General features: G+C 30.2%; 1 non-coding gene across 1 annotated transcript; it reads left to right on the top strand.

Moving 5' to 3' along the window:
• The first annotated feature begins 517 nt into the window (after positions 1 to 517).
• Positions 518 to 589, top strand: Trnag-ucc. The gene has a single exon. It is a non-coding gene; the product is annotated as a tRNA-Gly (tRNA).
• The last annotated feature ends 8,369 nt before the right edge of the window (positions 590 to 8,958 follow it).

Below are 8,958 nucleotides of genomic sequence, written 5' to 3'. Positions count from 1 at the left end.
ACGTCAGCTGAAACATCGATGAATCTAAACTGAATTACGTCCAGCAATTGAACCGGTTTGCGCGGTGAACAAAAAAAAAGAGTGTATATTTGCGAATGTGAATGTGCGGCTAAATGAAAGGACGAACTCGTAATCCGTTTTGGAAACTAATAACCGAAGCCGGATCGTCAATAAATCATGTTTGCCTTGCAATCAGTGCTTGGAGTGGTCTTGAACTTATTAAGACAGATGAACTTCAAATATATTGATTTTCAAATATTAATTACATCATTTTCTTTTTTTACAATTTTTCCTATTCATTTTTTTAATTTATTTTGTTATCTTTTTAATGCAGAAAGACATTCTTTTTTGTCTTTTCAATTTAACTTATGATTGCATTCGTTTGCAAACTCTGGTGATAAAGATAAATTATTTACATAATTTGTACTGAATTTTTCATTCATAAAAATTATAGGAAATTATCTATTATTAATTAATTAATTGAAGATTTTTTATAACTTCAAGAAGTTTTGTATGGGCGATTGTGGTGTAATGGTCAGCATAGTTGCCTTCCAAGCAGTTGATCCGAGTTCGATTCTCGGCAATCGCACACCCAATTTTATTTTGCATTATGTAATTCACATCAAAAATTATTTATAACGTAAATACAAACATTATATTACAAATTCATAAAGGAAAACATCAGAAATTATGTATAATTAATTAATTTTTACTTAATTGTGTGATTTTATTAAATATCTTTGCGGAAATTCGTAATTTATTTGTTTATTTTCCTTTTTAATTAATTATGAGATTCCATTGAAGCTCTTTCAAGCAAAATTAAATTTCGACGTTATGCGTTTCCCTTTTTGGCGTTTCTGTTTGCGCAATATCGAATTAAAATATTACGCCGACTTCAGACGAGGACGATTTCCTTAATCTTTAATTAAGGCACGGGGAACTATTTTAATTTTTTCCGTCTCTCAGGATAAGAATGGAGGAAGTTGCAGCGAAACGGGACGATTTTCTTGGAAACAAAGAATTTTTATTAAATTTCTTCTTGCAAAATATATACCAACCACTGCGAGCGTTATAACTATAACAACTATATTTCCATATTTCTTAGTTTTTTATTATTTATACTTTTTTCACTCGAAGAAAAAAAAAACAGAAAAAAATTAGTGAAAAGATCTTATTTTTTCTCTCATTTTTGTAATTTATTGTCTCTCATTATTTTGTTATTATTATTAATTTGATTTTCGGTAGGTTTTGTCTTATTTTTTTTTAGTTCTTTTCTCTCTTTTGAAAATCATTTTCTTTAATTATTTTGTCCATTTGATGTAAGTTTTGCAGATAATTTCTCTCTTGTTTTATAGTAATTTTCTCTATTTTTCAAAAAAATCATTTTCGTCTCATATTTGTAGAGTTTTCTCTTTATTCTTTATATTTATGGAAAATTTGTTTCTTTTCGATATTTAGATATTTTCTGTAATTTTTGTAGGAGTTTCCTCTCATTTTTTGAATATAATTTCTTCATTATTTTCTATAATTTTTGTAGTTATTTGTAGTCAATTTCCTCAATTCTTTGAAATCATTTTGGAAATCATAAACTTCTTTATAGTTCTTTTCCTTCTTTGTTTTGCATTTTCACTCGAAGAACAAAAACAGAAAAAAATTAGTGAAACGATCATTTTTTTCTAGTTTTTTTCTCTCATTTTTGTAATTTATTGTCTCTCTTTTTTGAAAATGATTTTCTTTCATTATTTAGTTCATTTGATGTAAGTTTTGCAGATAATTTCTACTTTTTATATAGTCATTTTCTCTATTTTTTGAAAAAAATAATTTTTGTCTCATATTTCTAGAGGTTTCTCTTCATTCTTTATTGTTATTGAAAATTTGTTTCTTTTCACTATTTAGTTATTTTCTGTAATTTTTGTAAGAGTTTCCACTCTTTCTTTATAGTACTTTTATCTCATTTTTTGAATATTATTGCCTCATTAGTTTCTATAATTTTTGGAGTTATTTCATCACCTTTTTTATTGCCATTTCTTCAATTTTCTTTCTTTATTTTTTGTATATATTTTTTAAAAAATATTTCATTTTAGAAAATTATTTTCTCATTAGTTTCTGTAATTTTTGTACTTATTTCTTCTCCCTTTCTAATAGCCAATTTTTTCAATCATTATTATCATTTTTAAGTATTTTTTTGTCAAAATTTCTTTTCTTTTTTTATAGTTCTTTTCCTTCTTTGTCATCTGTATTTTGTTTTGAGTTGATGTGCGCGTGTTGTGAGGATAAAATGGGAAGGTTGTAGTAGTCCTTAGATCGATTTTAAGCAGGCTGCCGGAGCAACAGGATTTCGTGAACCATCCATCAATGTCGTCTTGTCGACATGGCGTTGCCTATCCTCATTTATTTATATAATACTTATAAATATACGCGCTTTGTATATATATATAATAGATAAAAGTTAAGTAAATAAGGGCAACAGGGGAGGTTGGAATATTATGCAACGTGCAATAATTAACACGAAAAGAGAAGTGTAGTGGAGAGAGAGAGAATTCCTAGTAACAAGGGGTCAGTGCTGGATGATAATTAAGGGCAGCCTTGGATCCGTCCGTTCCCTTTATGTGTGTTCTGTGTGTGCACTTTCTGCCCTTGCATTTTATGCTTTAACAACGAACCCTCCCCCTTGATTAATATGTGTTTCATGATCCAAATTAACGAGGATCTTCCGCCTCAAACTACGTTCATTTTTCAATGTAATTTCATTAACAAAATGCATGAATCTATGTTTTCTGTTAAGTCTCTCATATATCAATCAAACATGTTGTAAATTTTGAATCAAATAATTCATAATAACTCAAAAACTACAAAATTTTTATTTTATTTAATGATTATTAGAAAGTGTCTTCTTTTACGCATCTTTTCATAATACTACCGTTATGTAATGTTAATTAATGAACAAGAATTTTCATAATTAACTCAAAAAAGTTTTTTTTTTATATTTTTTCTATTATATCAGTTTTTCAACAAATTTCATCAAAAAAATGCGTGAATCTTGTTTCCTATTACATCTTTCATATATCAATTAAAAAAATGTTGTGACTTTTGAATCCAGTAAGGAAAAGATAAAGACAATTTTTATTTTATATTTCGGATTTTCCATTTTTTTTGTCAATAATTTATAATAATACAAACTTTTCATAAGAAAGTCTTTTCGGTTACGAATATTTTCATATAACTACCGTTATCTAATGTTAACTAATGAAAAAGTCGTTTTTTCTAAAGTATTCTCACAATTTTAAAAATTTCAAAAATAACTCAAAAAAGTTTTTTTTTCTAAATATCTTTCGCCTCGACTACGTTCATTTTTCAACAATGCAAACCACGTAATTTCATTAACAAAACGCATGAATCTTGTTTTCTATTACGTCTCTCATAAATCAATCAAACATGTTGTAAATTTTGAATCTTGAAAGAAAAAATATTTTTGCATATTTTCTTTTTCAATAATTCATAATAAGACAAAAACTACAATAGTTTTTTTATTATTTTAGAATTGAATAAGAAAGTGCGTTGAGCATTTTTTTCATGTAACTACTGTTATATAAAGTTAACTCATAATTTTCGAAATTTCAAAATTTACCTAAAAAAAGTTTTATTCTAAATATTTTTGTTTCTATAATTATATCAGTTTTTCAATATTTCAAACCTCGTAATTTCATTAACAAAACTCGTGAATCTTGTTTTCTAAAACGTTTCTCATATAACAATAAAAAAATGTTGCGAACTTTCATTTTTATGTTATACTTAGAATTTTCTATTTCTTTTTAAATAATTCATAAACACAATACAAACTATTTCATATTATAATTGCACAAGAAAATGTCTCAAATCTTTTCATATAATTATCGTTATGTAATGTTAAATAATGAAAAATATATGACGTTTTTTTCTAAATTATAATCACAAATTTCGAAATTTCAAAATTAACACAAAAAAGTTTTTGCCTCAACCACTTTCATTTTTCAACACTGAAAACCGTGTAATTTCATTAACAAAATCTTAGATGAATGTGATGTAAATTGAGTGAAATTTGGTGATGTAATTGTGAATACAATTTAATATATATTGAGAGAAGGTAAAGTTGACCTAAATTTGATCTGGTTTGGGTGGATGGGGTAAAGATGACGCCATTCCGAATGATGATAATATGTTTTTGATAATCTACTTGAAGGGTTTTTTATGGCCTCGTAAATTTGAGCGGCGAGAGTGCGGGGCGTCGCGACGCCTTTTAGAAGGAGGGGAAGAAAATGTATGGCAAGAAAAGAAAAAAAATATATACAAAAAGTAGGAATTTATTGTATATACTATAAGGACTTGTGTTTGGAATTAAGTTAGGATAATTTTAAAGAAGATTGAAAAAAATATGTTATTATTCTTGTCCCGGTTCATCGTGAACGTGTCCTTCTGAAGGAAATATTAAGCAGGATAATGGACGTGAAGGAATTTAATTATTTATATCGGGAAGCACACACTCACATGCCCAAGCGTTGGTGATGGAAGAGAAGGATGCGGAAGAGGAATGAGGGTGAAAAAGTACGAAGATATATGTCCTGAGAGTGGAGGAAGCGGGAATGGAGGATTTGGAATTGCAATAACAACGCGACTGGGAGACGAGCGACGCCGATGGAATCGCAAATGGAAATTCGAGATTCGTCCTTCATTATTCATCGTTTAATATTCGCTGGATAATAATTGCCGTTTGGATGAGGCGATTATCGTGTTTCGCACATTTTTCACCTTTTCTGTTACTTTGCTCCTTTGACCTGATGAACTGCTGATCTCTAATCCTAGCAAGGACAGGTCGAGAGCAAAGAACGTCCTTTTTTTGTGTATGTATGTGCTATTTTTGGTCCTTTGCGCCGGTACCGTTCGTCCTAATACTGGCGGAGGCGGCTCTGCGAAGGATAAGCCCACCGGATTAGAGCGGACCTTATCCGCACGCCCTTTAATGGATGTGTGCGGCAGGAAAGGTCGCAGAAGGCATCGAAATACATTCGGACTTTCAATATTTGCCCCTTTCGCTCGATGCGATTTCAGTTTCCAATCAGGTGAAATCATCAATTTGAAGATTTAATTAACAATTTTTAAGTTAATTAACAACAAAATAATGAATAGGTAATCATAATTAATATTGTTGTATTAATTAAAAGAAGATTATTAATAATTTGTACGAAATAAATGAGTGAAAAAAAAAAAGGAAGATAATTAAAATATTCGGTATTACTCGAAGGAAGTTTCCAGACGTTAATTAAACACACAAAAAAAACTTACTTCCATAATTTATATTTTCCAAGGTGTAATAATTTGAACGAAAAATAAATTGTATTAGCGCCGAAGAATAAGGATGAAAAAAACTAGAAGGTTGGAGCGACCAAAAAATATTTTTTTGTTTAAAAAGAGGTAATTAAAGTAATATCTCTGGGATTAATTACGAAAGAAGCAGCAGTAAAAAAAAATCGTAATCATCTCCCCTAAGGATGAAAAGGAATAATAAATAATAAAGAAGGCTGGGAAAATAATGAAGCTGAAGTCTATGCAAATCTGGAAGGAGATGAAGCAGCAGGAAGATGGAGATATTTAAAAAAAGTGTGTTTATATAGGAATTTTTGTGGAGTAATGATGTCCCAGATGACTTGGGTTGAAGGATATACAGAGATTTTGGTATAAATCGGTTAGATAAATTGTGTTTTCTGCTATTTCTTTCGTTTATTTGTTTGTGATATGAGGGATGTTTGGTGAGGAATGCGCGTGGAAACTCGTTAAGAATGTGTCTGATAATTCGGATAGGAATTTTCAGCAGTCTGCGGTGATCTGTTCAGCTGCGCTCCGCTCTTCACGGATAAAAGTTATTGAAAACATTTTAATGAAAATTCCTGCGATCCTCTGATTAACCGGGATCGATCGATTCTCTGCTGCTGCTGCTGCTCCTTCGTTATATTCGAGGGCCTTTTTGGGAGCCCCTCTGAGGGTTTCGGGTTACGGGTGATTATCTTGAAGTCCGGCGGTCAATCAGACCTGGATGAGGGACAAGGATTTGGGATGACGGCAGGACGTGGTCCTGCTGCCGCGACATACGCACGCACCCTGCGAATCGATATAGGATTCTGCTTAAGTTTAATGCGTATCAGAGCTTCAGATATGACATGATTTATTTATTGTGTTAGTAAATGTACACATTAACCAGTAGCCTTGATATAACTTTACCAATTTTACTGGTAGATATGAAAATTAGTTAACTTTTATTAAACATATACTATTGAAAAAGTAAATTTTAACAAGTGTATACATTTACTGGTTAATGTATAAATAATTGAAGTATGTTCAGTTTCAATCTATACTTTAACTAGAATATTTTTTTATATTAATTTATAGAAATATTTATTAGGTTTTTTTTAACGTTAAAAGCGTAAAGTTGATTTAAATGTATATTTACTGGTCAATGTATATATTAATAGAAAAATTAAGAAAAACTATCTATTAAATGAAAAAACTAGAAAGTAAGGAAATTTTAGAGAGAGCAAATATTTGTCTCAATTACTATTTATAGGTTAATATGTTGTTTATAAAACTATGTGTAATGGTAAAAGTGCACATTTACTATTATATTTTAATATATAAGTTAATTCAAATGTACATTTACTGGTCAATGTATATATTAATAGAAAAATTAAGAAAAACTATCTATTAAATGAAAAAACTAGAAAGTAAGGAAATTTTGGATAGAGCAAATATTTCTCTCAACTATTATTTATAGGTTAATATGTTATTTATAAAACTATGTTTAATGGTAAAAGTGCACATTTACTATTATATTTTAATATATAAGTTAATTCAAATGTACATTTACTGGTCAATGTATATATTAATAGAAAAATTAAGAAAAACTATCTATTAAATGAAAAATCTAGAAAGTAAGGAAATTTTGGATAGAGCAAATATTTCTCTCAACTACTATTTATAGGTTAATATGTTGTTTATAAAAGTATGTCTATTGGTAATAGTGCACATTTACTGTTATTTTTTTTCATAGAAAGTTGTATCATCAAGAAATATTGTAATCGTTTGTCAACATTATTTATAGAAAGTACCTAGAACGTATCCTTGTGGTACACCTGGTTCCAATTGGATTATTTTTAAACTTTTGATCTATAATATCAAGATTTTGTAGTGGATTTAAAGTAAGTTTGAAACTGAAATGTAAATCTTTAATATGTATATCTTGTGACTAAATTGATTTTGATGAGTCCTGGATAAGGGAAAAAAAGGATTTTGGGATGAAGTCAGGATGCGGTCCTGCGGTCTGTGCGCGCCGGGCGACACACATCCTGCGAATCCTCGACCCGAATCGAGGTTTCGGATGTTTCGGATGTTTCGGAAACAAAACACAGAGCGCGGAGTGAGGGATGAAAGAAGTAAAAAAGTAGAGGCAGCAGCAGAAAGAGTCTTACTTTCAGTCCAGTTTTTTTTTCTTCTGTTTGTAACCCGGAGGCAATGTTACGCGAAACGAAAACTAATTGCAGCTAAGACCAAATTGCGCGTGGAAAAAGGTGTGTGTTTTGCAGGGACGAAAAGAAAAAAAAGGTAAAGTTTCGAGGGATCAAGAAGTAATAAAAAAAAATAAAATCAAATATCAATTTGCCATCCGCTTCCTGCTTCGCCGGGTATAAATTACACGCAAACTTCCAAAGCACACACGTTTCCACTGTGAAAAAAACAAATTACTTTCCTATTTGCCAATCTTAATTTGAGATGAAGTGGAGGAGCGAAGGATGATGAGATAGAAAAAATAAGTGTAGATGGTGGAGGTGTAGGGATTAAGACTGAATGGATGAAACACTTTTTGTGATGGGATATCTCGAACGTATGCACGACGCAACGAGGATTCTCTTCGTTTTTTTCGTCCTTCTTCGAAGACGACGAGGATCATCCCCTTTCCATAATTTACTTTCTTGTATTAAATTCTTGCCTTCCGTTTGTAATATTAAATTCTTGAATGCTCTCACACTCTCTTCATTAATTAAATACGTTTTGCATTATTCATTATTAAATGATTATATTCTGCAATATTCATTATAATCATAACGATATTATTAAGTGTAGTTGGTATAAAGTTGCGTACAAAGTGTATCAAAAATGATACATAAATTTATATAACTATAGTAATTGATTCTTCTTAAATTACATAATTATCTTTAATTATTAATTAATTTGCAAGACTTGTAATTTAAATAGTAAGTTTGCATAATAAGATAGAATGTATTTGCTAAGGGTTTTAATGTTGTTTTTTTTATTTTGGAAAGGGTGGAGGAACGGTATGAAGATAGGGTATTATATTATTATATTATATTTCCGCATGAGCATCGTATAACGAAAAACGGAGAAAGCGGATGGAGGTTTTTGGGTGAAAGGCGGTGTAGCTCGGGTTTCTGCGTTCTGGGGGTCGGGGGGATTGTGGAGGACCGTATGAAATTAGCAATTTTCCCTTTTCCCAAATTGATCGTAACATTTTCTTTTTATTGCCACCAGCTTCTGGCGGCCTACGATCTTTTCAGGGACTGCGGAAAACGCTTCAAAAACTTGCTCAAATCGCATCCTATTTTTTTCTTCTCTTTCTCCGTCTACCCTTAGCCAGTTGAGTGAATGAATGATGGTTGGACTTTTCTGGTTGTGCAACAGGTTTTGAACAAAATTTACTTGATTGATTCGATAAAATTATGGAAGCTGAAATGTTGAACAGAAATTTGACCACCTAGATTGGTAAACTTTAGTTTTAATTGTAATTACTGTATAATTAATGACATTATTTTTATAGTTGTCTTTTAAATGTACGTAATTTAGTACAAAAAGTATATATTTAATAGATTTTTGAAATAGAAAAACTTTTCACTGCATTTTTTATTTGATGATCTA

This window comes from Nicrophorus vespilloides, unplaced genomic scaffold (genome assembly GCF_001412225.1).
Source record: "Nicrophorus vespilloides isolate i.1.1-1 unplaced genomic scaffold, Nicve_v1.0, whole genome shotgun sequence".
NCBI classification, from domain to species: domain Eukaryota; kingdom Metazoa; phylum Arthropoda; class Insecta; order Coleoptera; family Silphidae; genus Nicrophorus; species Nicrophorus vespilloides.
The sequence above is the reverse complement of the archived record's forward strand: the minus strand, read 5'-3'. Positions and strand labels throughout refer to the sequence as shown.